The sequence below is a fragment of the Schistocerca piceifrons genome, chromosome 7 (assembly GCF_021461385.2).
Source record: "Schistocerca piceifrons isolate TAMUIC-IGC-003096 chromosome 7, iqSchPice1.1, whole genome shotgun sequence".
Classification (NCBI taxonomy): domain Eukaryota; kingdom Metazoa; phylum Arthropoda; class Insecta; order Orthoptera; family Acrididae; genus Schistocerca; species Schistocerca piceifrons.
Window position 1 is genome coordinate 419,444,639 of NC_060144.1, and position 17,689 is coordinate 419,462,327.

At 43.3% G+C, this 17,689-nt stretch overlaps 1 protein-coding gene across 1 annotated transcript in view; it reads left to right on the forward strand.

Annotated features, from left to right (window-relative positions):
- Window positions 1–17,689, forward strand: part of LOC124805753 (myrosinase 1-like) — an 86,379-nt gene that overhangs the window by 51,577 nt on the left and 17,113 nt on the right. The gene's annotated exons all lie outside the window — the stretch shown is intronic.

The following is a 17,689-nucleotide window of genomic DNA, read 5'->3' on the forward strand; positions in this document are numbered from 1 at the left end:
TATGAAATCTCTTCACAGTGAGTGAGATGTGGGTGGTTGCCTTTAACTGTTTGTGTAGGTGTGATTTATAATAGTGCACGGTCAGCTGTGTCGAGTTTGTGTTCTCGATAACTGAGAGAGAGAGAGAGAGATGAAAGGGGACAGGGAGATATGGAGGACGGGGAGAGAGGGACGGACGGAGAGAGAGAGAGATACAGAGAGAGAAACGCGCTGCCGGTACACACCTTATTCTTTCCGAATAGGGAAACCGGGCTTAATGTTACCATCAACCAGACTTGACACTATTAACAGTATCTTCCGACAAACCACGTATAGACACTATAGAGAGATTACTTATGGAACCCTGGAGTAAGGTGCGGCGTCTGCTGGTGAGGAACTTGAACCACACACAAAAGTTCACATGCAAGCGTACTTGATAATACTGCGTGAAGAGTCTTTTCCACAAATTGCGTTAAGACAACATAGAATACAGACATGTGTTGTGTATGGACACACACATCACTCTGTGTCCTGAGTTATGACAGTAAATGAAAAAACGCGCCTGGAGATAGTCTACGTAAATCTCTGTACATTGTTCTGCACTGCTAGACTGGAAATTGATTCTTAGTCGTCCAGTACGACAGTTATTGGTCTCTTCCAAGAAAGGCGACTGCCTCCACTACGAGCATGGCTCGCTTGTCAGTTTACAGACAAACTACATCTTCCCAGAGTTTCCCGTCCAGTTCCCGCATGTAAGTAGATAAAATGACTTCACCGAGAACATGTTTAAGTAGTGGAGCTATTTTCAGTTTATTGATTACTTATTTGGTGTAGTTGAGTGAGCTTTTATGTAACGTATGTTCCTGCGAACAACGGCTGAGAAGGGCTTAGTTCGTAAGTGTGACGTCAGTGATTTAGTGTCGGTTGAAAGGTATTGAATTAGTAAAGGTGGTATCTTGCAGCTGTCTGCCGTTGACAGCATACTGTGAAGCCTTGCAACCTTGTTGTAGTCATTTGGTGGTGAATTAATGAATGACCAGAAAGTTACTTCGCTTCTCTCATCATTTATTGTGATACTAGTAGACTCGGCAAATCTCTTCCATTCAGGAAATGCTGTCACTTATAGAGTGGGGTGCACAGGTTACAGCCACTTACCACTCACGCACAAGGCACCTTGCAAGGCGAAGCAAAAATATATGATGGAAACTGATCATGTTTAAATCTAGAACACTAATCTGCTTAATACATTACTTGATTTGTCTTGAATTATCTCAAGTTCTATAGTGTCTAGTAGGTGACCTACTTCCGTTACAGATGGAACCAACATAAGGCTCTGAGCCTCTTCAGATGTTGAGAAAGTGGAGGCCGGGGCGATACATTTGATACCCTGAAGCTGTGAAAAGCATTCCAGCCGCTGATAGTGGAGACAATGAAATCGGCATTGACGTATACATATTGACAGCATGTCCCATTGGGGCAGGTTGTTCAGTGTAATAAACGGTAGACAGCTCCGGCTGTTCAGCTCTTTTACATAATAACTCATTTAATAACTGAAAATAAATACTTAATAAAATAAGAATCACTATATAAACAAGAGCATATTCCATGTAGAGTTAAAGTACTTTGTGAAAAATGAACTATACAGGCGCGTCTTCCATTGCATTCCACTGATTTATAATGCGAGCTGCGTAAGGGTCGGTATAGCTTTGTGAAATATAAATATCCTATAGTTGTTTTTGGGACGTAGTGCGGCAGAGAGAATGGGAAATTTCCTACTCACTCATCTTTTTGCAGACCTTTGAAGGAGAAAAGTGCGTGACGTCTATCCGTCGACCTATTTTCTGTGACGCTCATAGCCTCCAAACCCCCCCCCCCCCCCGTTTTTTCATCGTGTTAGACGATTGTAACACTATGCGTCCCTTAATATGGATCTACGGAACTTCGACATGTTACAAACATATGATATTCGTTCTTAAATCACGTCATTTAACAATATACATTAATTTTATACCATTAAAACACATTTTAATTATCTTCTCTTTTTATAGCCCCTGAAACGCAGAAACTAAAAGTCCTTGAAACAAAATAAATAACACGTTTTTGTCGAAAACTGAGTGTAGTTTAATTTCGTACTAGGAAGCATTTCAGGGAAAAGCCATGGTTTCCGAGACGAACAAGAAAAACACAAGAGACTGACCTTTACCGCCTGACATCCCCATTCCCACTATGCAAGACTTTTAGTATGTTATTCATTACACACCATCAATCACTGTACAAAAGTTTACGGCTACACAGATTTTTTCCCATAATTTGCTTTATGTGACTGGGCTAAAAACACTGCAAGGAAAAGCGTTTTGCTTCTGCGTTTCAATAGGTGTAATTCATTTACAACTGCATGACGTTATCTGTGCACTGCGCTGCAGCTTCTACACTCTAAACCATTTGGCGTTGGAACGAGTAGTTTCGAGGCACTTTTTGTGTATCCAAGGGAAAACCCAAAGATCAACCCGACTGCTCGGTCTAGAGGCAGAGCGCTTTCAGACGAGTTATGTGCCTACAGAGTACTAACCCCTGTGTGAACCGACAGTTGGGCATTTTTCTGGTGAGAAGAAAAAATAAATAAATCAGCATTCGGATCGACAACAACTGACAGAATGAGTAACTTAACAAACAGTTATCCACAGTGTACTGTAACAGCTTAAAGCAAGTCTTCTAGTCTCGATAGCATACCAGTAAGATTCCTTTCACAGTATGCTGATCCAATACTTTGACACCTTTCCTAACAAGAGACCCCAAACCGAATTGCGTGCCTGTGTTGTAAGCTACAGTTGTGGGAGTGGATTCTTGGGTCCCTGTCTGAAATGTCACAGTGCGTAGTAATTGGTGGAAAATCATTGAGTTAAACAGAATTGATATCCGATGTTCCCCAAGCAAGTGTATAGGTCCTCTACTGTCCCTCATCTACATAAACGATTTAGCAGACAATCTCAGCAGCTCTCTTAGATTGTTTCATGTGATGCTGTCATTTACCGTCTAGTAAAGACATCAGGTAAACAAAACTTTTTTCAAAATGGCTTAGACACCATATCTGAATGGCGCGAAAAGTGGAAATTGTCTCTCGATAGGGAAAAGTATAAGGTCATCCACGGGAGTTCGAAATCCGTTAAATTGCGGTTACACAATAAATCACACAAATTTAAAAGGTCTCAATTCGACTAAACACTTCGGAAAATCTTAAACTGGAACGATAACATAGATAATATCGTTGTTGGTACAACGCTTAGAAGATGCAACAGGAATGCTAAAGAGACTGCCTCCACTACACTTGTTCATACTCTGCTAAGGTAGCACTGTGCTGTATGGGAGGATCCTTAAGAGATAGGATTAATGGAGGGCATCAAGGGTAGCTCATGTGGTATCATCGCGAAATAGGGAACAGAAAGACGCGGATATGATAAGGGGGCTGGGATGACAATCATTAAATCAAAGGCGATTTTCGATGCTTCGAAATCTTTTCGCGAAATTTCAGTCAGCAGGTTTCCCTTCCATTTGCTTCCCCATACTACAACTCTGGGTGTCCTAAACCACTGATTAGCAAAATCAGTAAATGCAAGAAATCTAGACACGCTCAGAAATATATCTGACTAGTTTCACTAACGTGTGAATGTTTGTTGTGTATCTGGTGGAGGGTACATTAAACACTCGGGAAAATGTAATGAGGATTTTATCATAACGGAGCTGAAAAAAAACGCCGATTTCAACGGCCATTATTTGCATTCCTTGTGATTTTAGATATATGGGCATTAGCCCAAGGTCTGTTGTATCTATTGTAAACAAAACGTTCGTAGCACAATGGTAAGCTTGAATTTACCCAAGCATCTATCTTTATTCATGTGGAAAATGTGGCGTTGCAAAATCGATTTTTTTATGCTCTCTGTATACTGGCAGGGCCCTGTATTCTCCAGTTAACTTTGTGTATTGTCTTTTAAATATCGACCTAGGAAAACTGTATTTCGCATTAAAATCCACGGAAACTCAGAATACACGGCTTCCATGGGAACGCCATGAAAAGGTAAACTTCACAGTAATCAAGTACGGTCCAAATAGGGGCCTGCGAAACCCGCAGTTAAGTGAAACTTAAAATTTAACACGCTGATAAAACTGAATACCGCTGCAGCTTATTAGGTAACTGGTACAAGGCTGCCGGAATTAACACGGTGGTTTTCGCATCAGTGAATCTTTCATTGTATTATACTTGACAATAAACTAGCCCATTACTGAGACGTGCCCCACACTGTCGACTGTACTCACGAGTCAGTATGAGGGAAGCTTCCATATTCCTTATTCGGAACAAAGTCTTCCAGTTTTGTCAGCATTCAGAAAAGAAACATTTGACGCTGTTCCGAGGCTACTTTCTTTATGTACTTACACAATTTCTGTTCAGCTCTGCTGTTTATAAATCTGCCTGTGGATCAGATTTGACGCCTTCTCTCCCTTCGAAAACCGTCGGCTATTCCTATTTGTAAACTAGCATCAGTTATTGGCGTAGTTTCAGACAGCCATGCGTGTAATTTAGTTCAGTATTGTTAGAGGCCCCTAATAATGACTGTTTCTCTTCCTGTGCAATCCGTACGTGGCAGAAATGTTACTCACTTACTCCAAAGCAAAAAATTCTATCTTGCACTGTCTCCTAGCATTGTCACTCCAGGGCCGTAAAGAAGTTTCCCTACGTGTTAACTGCGACATACGTCGTTCGTTTACCGTATTTATTAGTGCTCTAACTTTCTGGGATTTACCAGCAGCCACGTCTGGCGCCTACACCTAACAAGTCTAACCCCTACTGGCTATACTCGCTTCTTTGCGTCACACTAGCTGCGACTGCATTAATCTACGAAGCCGACCCCCTGTAATTCACCACATACATGTCCTTAACTTCTTAATCTTGTAATTTTAACAAACATAACAAAAGAAGAAATTAAAAGTACGAACAGATTTACATATTCGTCTCCAGATCTGTTCGCATGAACAAGTAGAAAAAAATTCACTAAATTTATTATTCACGGCATAAATATTCTAATGATACTTTTTCGTAAGAAGGTCCACGGCCTCCAGCAATTTTGTGCAAGAAAGCACTATATCTAGTAGACTGCACAATCATATACTTTATTCATTGTGCGATTGGCCAATGCCGACAATAAGTCGTTTTCAAGAACCTAGTAAAGAATTTATGAACATTGGCGAGTATTACATTAAATATATACATCATGGAAAACAATTAAACATGACAACAATTGTGCTTAAATTTTATAGAACCAGTAATTCTCACTTATATATAAATATTATGTGATGTGTCAAATTTGTTGTGGAATACAGTCGAAAAGTTATACCATGTGCGAATCCATATGTGGAGCAATTAATCTACGTTAATGACTATGAACGAAAACATCTTACTACAAAAATACAACCACGTCATATGTCAACCACAAGACTCCCTCACACAGACTGATGCTGTTCTAATTTGGATGATAATCGATGATGTACATCTTTGTGTACTATATTATTTGTGGCATGGCAATAAGAGAAAATTGACCTTATGTACAAAACCAGTTCTCAGGAAGCATATGTAACGTCAAATTGATTAATAAAGCGTGTGTTACACAATCACAATGGTATACATGAAATACATGGGTTATAAAATAATATTTAAACATATTGCACACACAAATCCAAGTACGTAATTTAAGTGACAGTCAGTTCGAAATGGTTATAAGAACGACATAGCGTGGCAATAAAATAATGTTCGTAATATTGGTATTACCAAGGACGAAATATTTATAATAAAATAGCTACCAGAAAGGGGTGCATTCTTTCACCCTGTTTTTCTACAATGCAATTCTTATACCCCTAGTACAGAAATTCATCGGTTCAATGAAATGCAAAAAATGTATGTAACGCCTGCTCAACACTTACACGTTTCTGCTATTCCTCACTGCAGTAGGATTGTAGAAAGAGTCTGTAATTGAAATTAAAGTAATGTACATTCATTATTAATAGGGATGGATGTGAGAGATGTAACTGAGAAATGACAGACGTATTTATAAACGAAATGCGGGTAGTGATATTAAGGAGCTTATCTGCTTCTAAACTGAGGATGGATGTATTGCGTTTTAGACATACAATGTGACAGCATTCATCGTAGTCTGATACCTATAAGGCATATCTTCAAGTATACCATTTTGACATAGTAACAAATGTTTAATTAATTTATTTTGTGGTTGTAACATATGTTCCATAAAATCTGCTTTCCTACATAAGGTCAATTTGACTTGCTGGCATACCAACAAAGCATGTAATAAGTAAAGACGTACATTTTCGACGGTCATCTAAATTAGAACAGCTGATTGTAGAGAAGTCTCGTGATTCATACATAAAAAGACGTGGGTGTTTGCTTCTAGGCCGATGTTTTCGCTCTTAGATTGTGATATAGATTCATTATTTCACGTATGGGTTCACAAATGGAATGAATTTTAGATTGTATTCCCAATAAGTAATAAACATTTCATAATTGGCTCAAATGGCTCTGAGCACTATGCGACTTAACTTCTGAGGTCATCAGTTGCCTAGAACTTAGAACTAATTAAACCTAACCAACCTAAGGACATCACACACATCCATGCCCGAGGCAGGACTCGAACCTGCGACCGTAGCGGTCACGCGGTTCCAGACTAAAGCGCCCAGAACCGCACGGCCACACTGGCCGACAAACATTACATAATTCTTATGTATAAGTAAGAAAGACTGTTTCTACAGAATTTAAACATAAATGTAGTTATGTTTAATGGTTTTCCTCGGTGTATGTAATTAATGTAGTACTCGTCCATCTTTGTGTATTCTTTCATAGGTACTTGTAAACGTCTTCGTGTTTTAAGTTGCCCAATCGCACAACGAATAATGTACGTGAGTGTACAGTGTACTATGGATAATGTTGCCTTTCACAAAATTAGTATTGTATGTTTTACGTACAAAATGAAAACAGATCTTGAATGAAATATGAGTACGTAAATAAGGTAGCACTATCAAATCAGTACCGTGTTTCAGTCGAAGTAACAACAGTTGTGGCGTGTACTGCAAGTTGCTAGTGTCAACTAGGTGCAATATTTTGGTGTTGGATACTGAAGCAATCATCAGGTGCGCTGGTAAACAGGACATGTCGAAACCCTGGAGTCGCTTATGTTCCCACTCCCCATCCCTCTCGCCCGATGTTCAGATACGTAAAAAAAGAGAGAGGCATTAAATCTTCGTACTCACGTACAAGCCTATATCGAACTCATGGATAAAATTATATTGGAACAGAGCACCAACTAAAGCAATCGTAACAAGAAATCCGACATTGATACAAATGGTAAAATTAGTAAATATATTTTTGCTGTAAAAATTTTGCTACTTGGACAATGTCTAAGTCCGCAGCTCGTGGTCGTGCGGTAGCGTTCTCGCTTCCCACGCCCGGGTTCCCGGGCTCGATTCCCGGCGGGATCAGGGATTTTCTCTGCCTCGTGATGACTGGGTCTTGTGTGATGTCCTTAGGTTAGTTAGGTTTAAGTAGTTCTAAGTTCTAGGGGACTGATGACCATAGTTGTTAAGTCCCACAGTGCTCAGAACCATTTGAACCATTTTTTGAACAATTTATAAATCTTCCAAAAGAATTGGGACGAGTTGTAACACAAGCGATCTTCTGACTACTGTGGCGTAGATACGTATTTTATGTTGTACACACCGCATGTACTCTAGAACCAGAAGGATAACGCCTCCGCATGATCGACATTATGTGAAAGTGCGCTGCTTTGCTGAAACACAGAATTTTCAATATAAAAATAAATAGCAGCTTTCGTAGACAGATACAGACGATACTACGCTACAGATCCAGTAAGCCGCACAAATATTCCATCTACACTCGGTTACAGGCGTAGCTACTACGTGTAGAAGAGCTACAAAACAGAAAGCGCCCTCAATCCAAGAGACGAATCTGAAACGAACCTATACGGGGCTCTCCGGAGCGACATACTCAGGAACACTTCTGAGTCGAAGTTTCTGCAACACCACTGGTAGAACGGAAGACGGAAGCACTTGGTACAAGGCTGTTTACACAACGTTACCGACCAATAAAAACTGGCTGGCATACGCTTGATCCAGAGTGAAGTGTGTGACACGTTCTGTGAACTACGCCCTCTGGAGCACAGGACCACGTGGCGGACCGTCGCAGCGGTTTGGCAATTGTTCTACCTGACAAAAGAGTGAAGAGTGCAAAGTGAAGAAGACGAAGAAACGAAACGGAACTCTACGTACTGAGACGGTATGTGAAGTTATTTTAATGACTGCAATATCGAGTCAAATTTACTGAGATGTTTGGAGTATGATCCCCTTGTCAGTATGACGTTGCATATCCTCTGGCTTTGATACGCTCACTGATTCATTTGGGAAGGTTGTCGTAACGCTGTTGTGTCCTCTCCTTAGCCAAGCTGGTCCACAGGCGGTGTAACTGCTTCTTGTTATTCCGAATACTGGCACCGGGACGGATTTGACGTGTGAGCTGACACCAAACGTGTTCTATGGGGGGCAGATCGCGGATCTTACTGGCCACAGCAGTACGTCAGCACATGCAGACAACACATTGAGAAACATAACACGTGTTGACGAGCATTCTCGTTTCGAAAAATTAGACCAAGGCAATGTCACGTGAGAGGTATCAAATGAGAAGGCACAATGTCCGTGACGTAACGTTGCAGAATGACGTTCCATGAAGCATTATTAGCAATTACCTGAAACCATACCCGATGGTTCACCACACCAAGACGCCTGGAGACCGTTGTGCATCTCCAAAACATTGGATGAATGGAACCTCTTACCACGTTGCAGCCATATGCGCCGAAATCGAAGATCAGGGTAGTGCAGAACCATGATTGGTCACCGAGCACAATGTGATGCCATCCACGAGGAACCATGTTTCCCAGTCACAGCATCACCCCAAACGCAGCCGTTTGTGTTGTGGTGTTAACTGCAGTCCATGCACGGCGCGATAGTGCCTTAATGTGGCTGCTGCTAGTCTGCGACCAATGGCGTGGGATGACACAGAATGTTGCATAGAGTCCATTACTTGTTCTTGGGTCGAAGGTGCAGATGTGAAGGGGTTACGATGTGCTTGGTACACAGGATTTCGATCCTCCTTTCTAAAGTTCATAAGTGGTCGACCTGAATCTTGACGAGTATGCCTGCCCTCATGTGTCCCTGCAGAAAAACACTGGACCACTGTCACGTCAGACAGCCCCAAAAATTGAGTTATTGTACGATTTCACCAAATGGATTCTGAATATGAGACCGGTATAAAACTCTTTCTGCTGCTGTCTCATACTGCTATTCCGTATCCCCATTACCTTCAAAACAGTCTTTGCACACGATGCCGTTAACGTCCCTTGTATATCAGACGGCTGTTAACAACACTAAACACCAACAACACAGAAATGTTCTGGTGGTCGTTCTACTGTCACAGAGAACTGCAACACTACCATTTATATTACTGCCAGTGGTGTGCACGTGTACGCTGTTACACGGACATTCGATCATGTCTGGGTGCTCCACATTTATAGCCCGGCGGTATTGTAAACGAATACTGAGCCTGATCAACAGAAACCCACCGAACCACTTTGACACAACAGCAAGCACAGCACCAGACGTTCAGGAATTCCGCGCGTGCAAGGGATTATTGACCATATGGCCATCTTTCACTTGCCACACACTGAGAAATTACAATTTGCAAATGATATAAGGAACCACTACGAAAGAACAAGGAAAACAACAAAACATAAAGAAAGTCTCATTAAATTTAACCAGACACGAATGTCAGCGACCACGTTGGCTAACAAACTGCTTAACAGCGACACTAAAACGACACCCTCCTATCAACATGAAGACACAACAACACGGCACGCCAGCACCTGGGAAGAAAGTGCAGCCTTGTCAGGAACATCCATCCACAACGAACCTCCAACTTCAATAGGCAGGGATTATGAATATGGAATTTTGAAACACTTCTCATAAGAGAAATCAAAATACTTGTGTTTTGTGAATTAATCATTTTTGGTCGCAAAGTAGCAGAGCATACCCAGTCAATGATAGAGTCAGTTGGACCAGAACACACAATTCATTCCATGCAAATACAGCCCTCACCATTACGGGACCATCACCAGCTTGCACAGCGGCTTGTTGACACATTGAGTCCATGGTTTCGTGGGATCTGCGCCACACCCGAAACCTATCATCACCTCTTACTAACAGAAATCGGGACTCATCTGACCAGGCCACGGTTTTCCTGTCGTCAAGGGTCCAATCTGCAGGGTCACGAGCCCAAGAGAGGCACTGCAGGCGACGCCGTGCTGTTAGCAAAGGCACTTGCGTTAGTCGTCTGCTGCCTACTCCATTAAGGGGGAACGTAGGAGAAAATGGACGTGTTTACATAATGCAACACAGTTTTTGATATTTAAAAGACAATTGAACCAAATTTGCCCCGTAAGTAATCATGTTATGGGCTACAATCTGAAATTTTTTTCAATTTTTTTCTCCAAAGATTTGATCATGGCATTGTTGGAATTTTTCGCAACACATGCTATCACACATGGAACATTTTCACAAAATTACTTTACTTACAAACTTCATATTGTGGTAGGTAACTCATAGTAATCAGATAAGAAAACGTGTGGAACAGTGTTTTAATATCGGTCTCAGAGCTCTTACAATTTGTTTTAAAAAATTATCCATATGAAACAAAGCCATTTCAATTTCACAGAAAAGTAAAGAATTTTGACAGAAATACACCCACAAAAAAATTTGACCACAGGAAGTGGTGTTATACTGTGAAAAAAGCTTCAGAAAATATCACTTTTCTTCCTACAATGGTTCAGGGGAAAATGTTCCTCGTTGTTGTTGTTGTGGTCTTCAGTCCTGAGACTGGTTTGATGCAGCTCTCCATGTTACTCTGTCCTGTGCAAGCTTCTTCATCTCCCAGTACCTACTGCAACCTACATCCCTCTGAAACTGCGTAGTGTATTCATCTCTTGGTCTCCCTCTACGATTTTTACCCACCACGCTGCCCTCCAATACTAAATTGGTGATCCCTTGATGCCTCACAACATGTCCTACCAACCGATCCCTTCTTCTAGTCAAGTTTTGCCACAAACTCCTCCCCAATTCTATTCAGTGCCACCTCCTTAGTTATGTGATCCACCCATCTAACCTTCAGCATTCTTCTGTTCTTTATACACTGAAAAATGAAAGTTCCGTGAAATGCACACAAAAGATTTTATAAGGATTTACAGCAAAAAATAGTACGTTAATGTTGACCACAGCCATACATTTGGTCTTTTTGCTCTTCGTGTACCTATGTCCTTTTAATCTGATGTTTCTGGCGTGCCCTTTTGACTATATCCTTCACAGACAGTTCAGAACGTGCAACACCCGAAGTATCTATCTTCTTCGATAGCTTCTCGGTGAAGCAACCTGCGACAAATCCTAGTCCAGTAAAGGTCCTTATTCTTCCAATATTACCATCATTAAACATCAGACATGCACCTTATGTGGCAATTTTAACAACAGTAGATGAGGTTAATGTTGTTTTGGGCATTTCTTCCAAATGTGATAGCTGAAGCTCTCTTTCGGATTTTTTGTTCCGTCACGGGTACATTTCTTTAACGAATGAGGATGAGCTAGAAACTGGAATGTTGGCTTTTGGTGTTTAAGACTGCGTCAGAAAGATTGTATTTATATGAATAGGTTTTGTTTTCTGCTTTCGCCCACTTGTATTTGCACCAGAATATATCACACACTTCATGTACTGCCTTCTCATTAGTTGACAACTTGTGAAAAATATTGCCCACACAGCCTTCTGCATTGCCTTCAAATCTCCAGTATTTTGCCATATTGCTTTGCCATAATATACACTCCTGGAAATTGAAACAAGAACACCGTGAATTCATTGTCCCAGGAAGGGGAACTTTATTGACACATTCCTGGGGTCAGATACATCACATGATCACACGGACAGAACCACAGGCACATAGACACAGGCAACAGAGCATGCACAATGTCGGCACTAGTACAGTGTACATCCACCTTTCGCAGCAATGCAGGCTGCTATTCTCCCATGGAGACGATCGTACAGATGCTGGATGTAGTCCTGTGGAACGGCTTGCCATGCCATTTCCACCTGGCGCCTCAGTTGGACCAGCGTTCGTGCTGGACGTGCAGACCGCGTGAGACGACGCTTCATCCAGTCCCAAACATGCTCAATGGGGGACAGATCCGGAGATCTTGCTGGCCAGGGTAGTTGACTTATACCTTCTAGAGCACGTTGGGTGGCACGGGATACATGCGGACGTGCATTGTCCTGTTGGAGCAGCAAGTTCCCTTGCCGGTCTAGGAATGGTAGAACGATGGGTTCGATGACGGTTTGGATGTACCGTGCACTATTCAGTGTCCCCTCGACGATCACCAGTGGTGCACGGCCAGTGTAGGAGATCGCTCCCCACACCATGATGCCGGGTGTTGGCCCTGTGTGCCTCGGTCGTATGCAGTCCTGATTGTGGCGCTCACCTGCACGGCGCCAAACACGCATACGACCATCATTGGCACCAAGGCAGAAGCGACTCTCATCGCTGAAGACGACACGTCTCCATTCGTCCCTCCATTCAAGCCTGTCGCGACACCACTGGAGGCGGGCTGCACGATGTTGGGGTGTGAGCGGAAGACGGCCTAACGGTGTGCAGGACCGTAGCCCAGCTTCATGGAGACGGTTGCGAATGGTCCTCGCCGATACCCCAGGAGCAACAGTGTCCCTAATTTGCTGGGAAGTGGCGGTGCGGTCCCCTACGGCACTGCGTAGGATCCTACGGTCTTGGCGTGCATCCGTGCGTCGCTGCGGTCCGGTCCCAGGTCGACGGGCACGTGCACCTTCCGCCGACCACTGGCGACAACATCGATGTACTGTGGAGACCTCACGCCTCACGTGTTGAGCAGTTCGGTGTTACGTCCACCCGGCCTCCCGCATGCCCACTATACGCCCTCGCTCAAAGTCCGTCAACTGCACATACGGTTCACGTCCACGCTGTCGCGGCATGCTACCAGTGTTAAAGACTGCGATGGAGCTCCGTATGCCACGGCAAACTGGCTGACATTGACGGCGGCGGTGCACAAATGCTGCGCAGCTCGCGGCATTCGACGGCCAACACCGCGGTTCCTGGTGTGTCCGCTGTGCCGTGCGTGTGATCATTGCTTGTACAGCCCTCTCGCAGTGTCCGGAGCAAGTATGGTGGGTCTGACACCCTGGTGTCAATGTGTTCTTTTTTCCATTTCCAGGAGTGTATTTGCAGTTTGTGGATCTCTCTGTCAGTGAGGCGTTGTGGCCCACCCAGTGGCTTTCCATTTTGAGCTTTACACCTTTTTGTTCTCCTTTCATTTACAGAAGTCTCCCGTCCATCCTCTTCTGAAAATGCCACACAGATTCTAGCTTTTCAGTGTTGCACTCATTTCCATATGGCTTGCTTTCTGCAACAGATTTGAAAGCACTAGAATCTCCATCACCAAGATATTTCACATGTCTAACTCCACGCCTCATTTCGCTCCGATGAATTATTAATTTCATTCCTGCTGGCTCCATGCCACCACTAGAACCATCATAATTCTTGCTGAAAATTATTTTGTGTTTTATTTGACACTCTGTCTTCTTCATTAGTTTCTAAGTCTTCCTCTGTGCTCAAATAGAGCAATATGTGGACATCACCTTCAGATCCAAAACTTTTCTTGTGCCACCACTTATAACTGATGAAAAAACGTGAGTGAGGTGTGGCCCCTTTTCATCCATGTGCTATCACATGAAACACATAGATCTGTAGAAGGTAAAGGATCATTTACTTATGTCTGAATGTCTTCGTTAAATAAAACTCCCTCTTTCAATACTGCTGACAAACTGCTATTGTATTCTGTTTCCAAGGCGTCCATATTTGGCCGCACTGTCCTAAAGGTTACGTTCGCCGTACGTCGCACTTTGATTTCTGCGTTTATTTCACGCAGCGTTGCTTGTCTGTTACCACTAACAGCAATCGGCAAACGCTGCTGCTCTTGATCGTTAAGTGAAGCCCGTCGGCCACTGTTTTATCTGTGGTGATAGGTAATGCCTGACACTTGCTATCTTGAAATTGTGCTTCTCGAAATATTGAATTCCCTAACGATTTCCGAATTGGACTGTCCCATGCGCCTAGTTGCAACTACCATACATTGTGTACGCTACACTATGGCTATCTTTATAGGTCATATCACTGTCCCATGACTTTTTCACCTCAGTGTGTATTTAAATGTGTGTGGTGCCTGTTCTTTCGGACTTGGCTTTGTGACCAACTCCAGTGTAATGTACGTACTTGCAGCTTCTATTACAAAAAATGGTTCAAATGGCTCTGATCACTATGGGACTTAACTACTGAGGTCATCAGTTGCCTAGAACTTAGAATTACTTAAACCTAACTAACCTAAGGACATCACACGCATCAATGTCCGAGGCAGGATTCGAACCTGCGACTGTAGCGGTCACGAGGTTGCAGACTGTAGCGTCTAGAACCGCTCGGTCACTGCAGCCGGTTCTATTACAAACGGCAGTACCGTGGAACAAGAGTAACAGGATCAACGAACAAAAAGCAGGAGCGTGTCGTCAGCATAAAGTAATTGTTAAGTCACGAAGCTGCCCTGTTTTGTGGTATGCAGAATCTATAGTATGTACGTGGAGCACTAACAGTGTGTCAGTTGCTGCAGCGTTCGGAATTCCGTCCGCGGTGTGCTCCCTTCGGCGTACGCCGGCATCGTCGCAGCAGCTGCTCCATCAATTTCCTATGTTCGCTGAAAGCCTCGTTCTTTGTTACGACTGGACGAAATGCTGAGTTGCGCCGAGCATCGCGGTTGAATACCTGATTCTTGTTTCATATCTCAGCTAAATCCTTTGAAATGCAGTACCAGTTATGTCATGTAGAAGCCACTACTACTACGGTCGTACTTAAAGCTATTCCCTTCTGAGAGGCAATGATCTCCCAATGCTGACTTGGTGGTGTGTGCATTAGACGACCATGTCGCTGATATTCTCGGCAGCAGTCTACAACAGGGAGTATGGCGTCTTCGATGTACGTTTTGCCACATTGACGGTGGATGTGATACATTTCGCCCTATCCAGGTACAAGATCTTCTCTGCTACTTCCACCAATTCTCTCGTCTTTGTGGGGCATCCAGGGTGTTTAAATAAGTGACTAATACTTAGAGAGGTGGTATAATTCATCGAAACAAGAATAATAAGTTCAGTAAACATGGGTTCAGAAACATATACCTTCCGAAATAAGTACATGTTTAAATTAAGGGCTGGGTGACTCTTGGTCACAGATATTAGCACAGTTGTTGCATTGGCCCTCCATGAAACGTGTCGCAAGGGTATTATGAAGTCTTACTCACAGTACTCTACCTGCCACAAGGTGGGCTACAGTCAGTTGTGTGGTTCAAGACATGTTGCAGGCTACTTTAGTCTTCCTCGTATTTGTGTGCCTTTTCTACAGTACTGTAGAATAAGGTACGTATCATGGTGTTTTACCATCTCCCAAACGCGAATTCACTTACGTGTTTACTGGTACTGTGCTGTTTTTACGTACAAATGGTGTAGCACATTTTCATTTTCTCTGTTTCACCACTTGTTAGCAGTGGAAGCCTACTACTAGACAAGTGAAATGGCGGATTGTATTTTGCTATAGTTTAGTAAATGGACGTAACTTGTGAGCCCATGTCTACTGTGCTAAAAAAATATCCATAGCGCAGAGTGCCCTCTGCGAAGCTGTTCGGCAGATTTGTCCAGCGTCTGAGGGACGCTGGTACCCTTGAAACTCGGAAGACTGACAGTGGAAGGACCCCCCGCACAGTCCGCTCGCCTGACGTAGAGGAACGGGTGCTACATTCGGTGGAGCAAATCCCTAGGTCCAATGTGCGACGATTAGCGGCAGCAGAAGGTGGGTCTCTCTCTCTTATCCTTAGGAGGAGGCGGGGAGGTATTTCATCTACAGATGATCATTACGGCAGACGGCGGTTCTGTCAATGGTTGTTGCGGAAGTGTATCACAGATCCACTCTCCACATCCATATTTTATTTAGCGATAGAAGTAAATCCCCAAGTAATTCAGGAACGAGGGCATCAACACCAATTCTCAATCAACGTACGAGCAGGCGCACTTGGTGGTAGATTAATATGGCTATACGTGCTACCACAAAGGTTAACTGGGGCGCATAACCTGGACTTTCTCTTTGATGTATGGCCTATTTTGCCGGAGGCTGTGCCATTGCAGCAACCAATACAAATGTGGTTCATGCATGATGACGCATCAGTGCACTTTCCCCACACCTGATACAGACATTTCAGGATCACCGGATTGGTCGAAGGCCGATCACCTTGGCCTGCTCGTGCCCTAGACCTCAACCCTGTAGACTTTCGTGTCTACAACACGCCAATCAACGATGTGCGTACACTACAGGGTCGCGTCTTCAATGCGTGCCAGCAGGTACAGCAACAACCGGGTATACCTCAGAGAGTGCGTTATTCCTTACGCCGGAGGAGAGAAGGGTACATTTTCATGAATGGACGCCACGTTGAACGCCTCCTGTAAGCACATGTATATAGCAGAAAGTATGCATTTCCGGACCCATGTATATTGGACTTATTATTCTTGTTTTTATGAGTACTACCACCTCTGAAAGTATTCGACACTTTTGTTTGAGGAGCCTGTATATTGCAGCTTCGCAGGATTTGTCCTATTTTGACCGACAATGCTCCAAAGTATGGTTCAAATGTACTGACAACACATAGTTCCTTTTTCTCCATAGTCTCGATGTATAGCACTGAGATTTTGCTTCATAGTGACCGTTGGATTCGCCTCTCAGTTCAACTCCGCCTTCAGGTGCCTACGTTTGAGATTTTCCGAATCTGGCAGCATACTTTAATACACCACTTCTCTGCCCTGGATGGTACAACTTTCAGCGTGTACATGCAATACTCGTACTATGAGAGTCTTCTTGCGGTGTACGATGTGAACAGCTTTCAGACTCAATTTCTATTCATCAGGACGTCCATCAAATTTGGCTTACAAAAAATGTTCAAATGTGTGTGAAATCTTATGGAACTAAACTGCTAAGGTCATCAGTCCCTAAGCTTACACACTACTTAACCTAAATTATCCAAAGGACAAACACATACACACCCCGAGGGAGGACTCGAACCTCCGCCGGGACCAGCCGCACAGTTTAGCTTACAGTCCACTTCGATTTCCGTAGGTAAGTAGATGCTTCGGTGAACGGAGTTAAGGTGCATAAGGTTGCGGCTCAGCTCATCTCTTCAGTGCGGTTTCGTCGACATACTGTTAGCCTAGCAACCAGATAGTTTTCAGGTTCACCAACAACCGGCAGCACACACGTGGGTTATTTAGTTGTTGTACAGGGAGATCAAGAAGTTTCCACGAGGACTTTGCTGCAGCGTATACAAAAAGTAACGTGGCTTCGATGCGGATACATAAATATCGACATATAACAAAGCGATTAATCTAGCATCTAGCACACACGTGGATTATTTAGCAGTTGTACAGGGAGATCAAGAA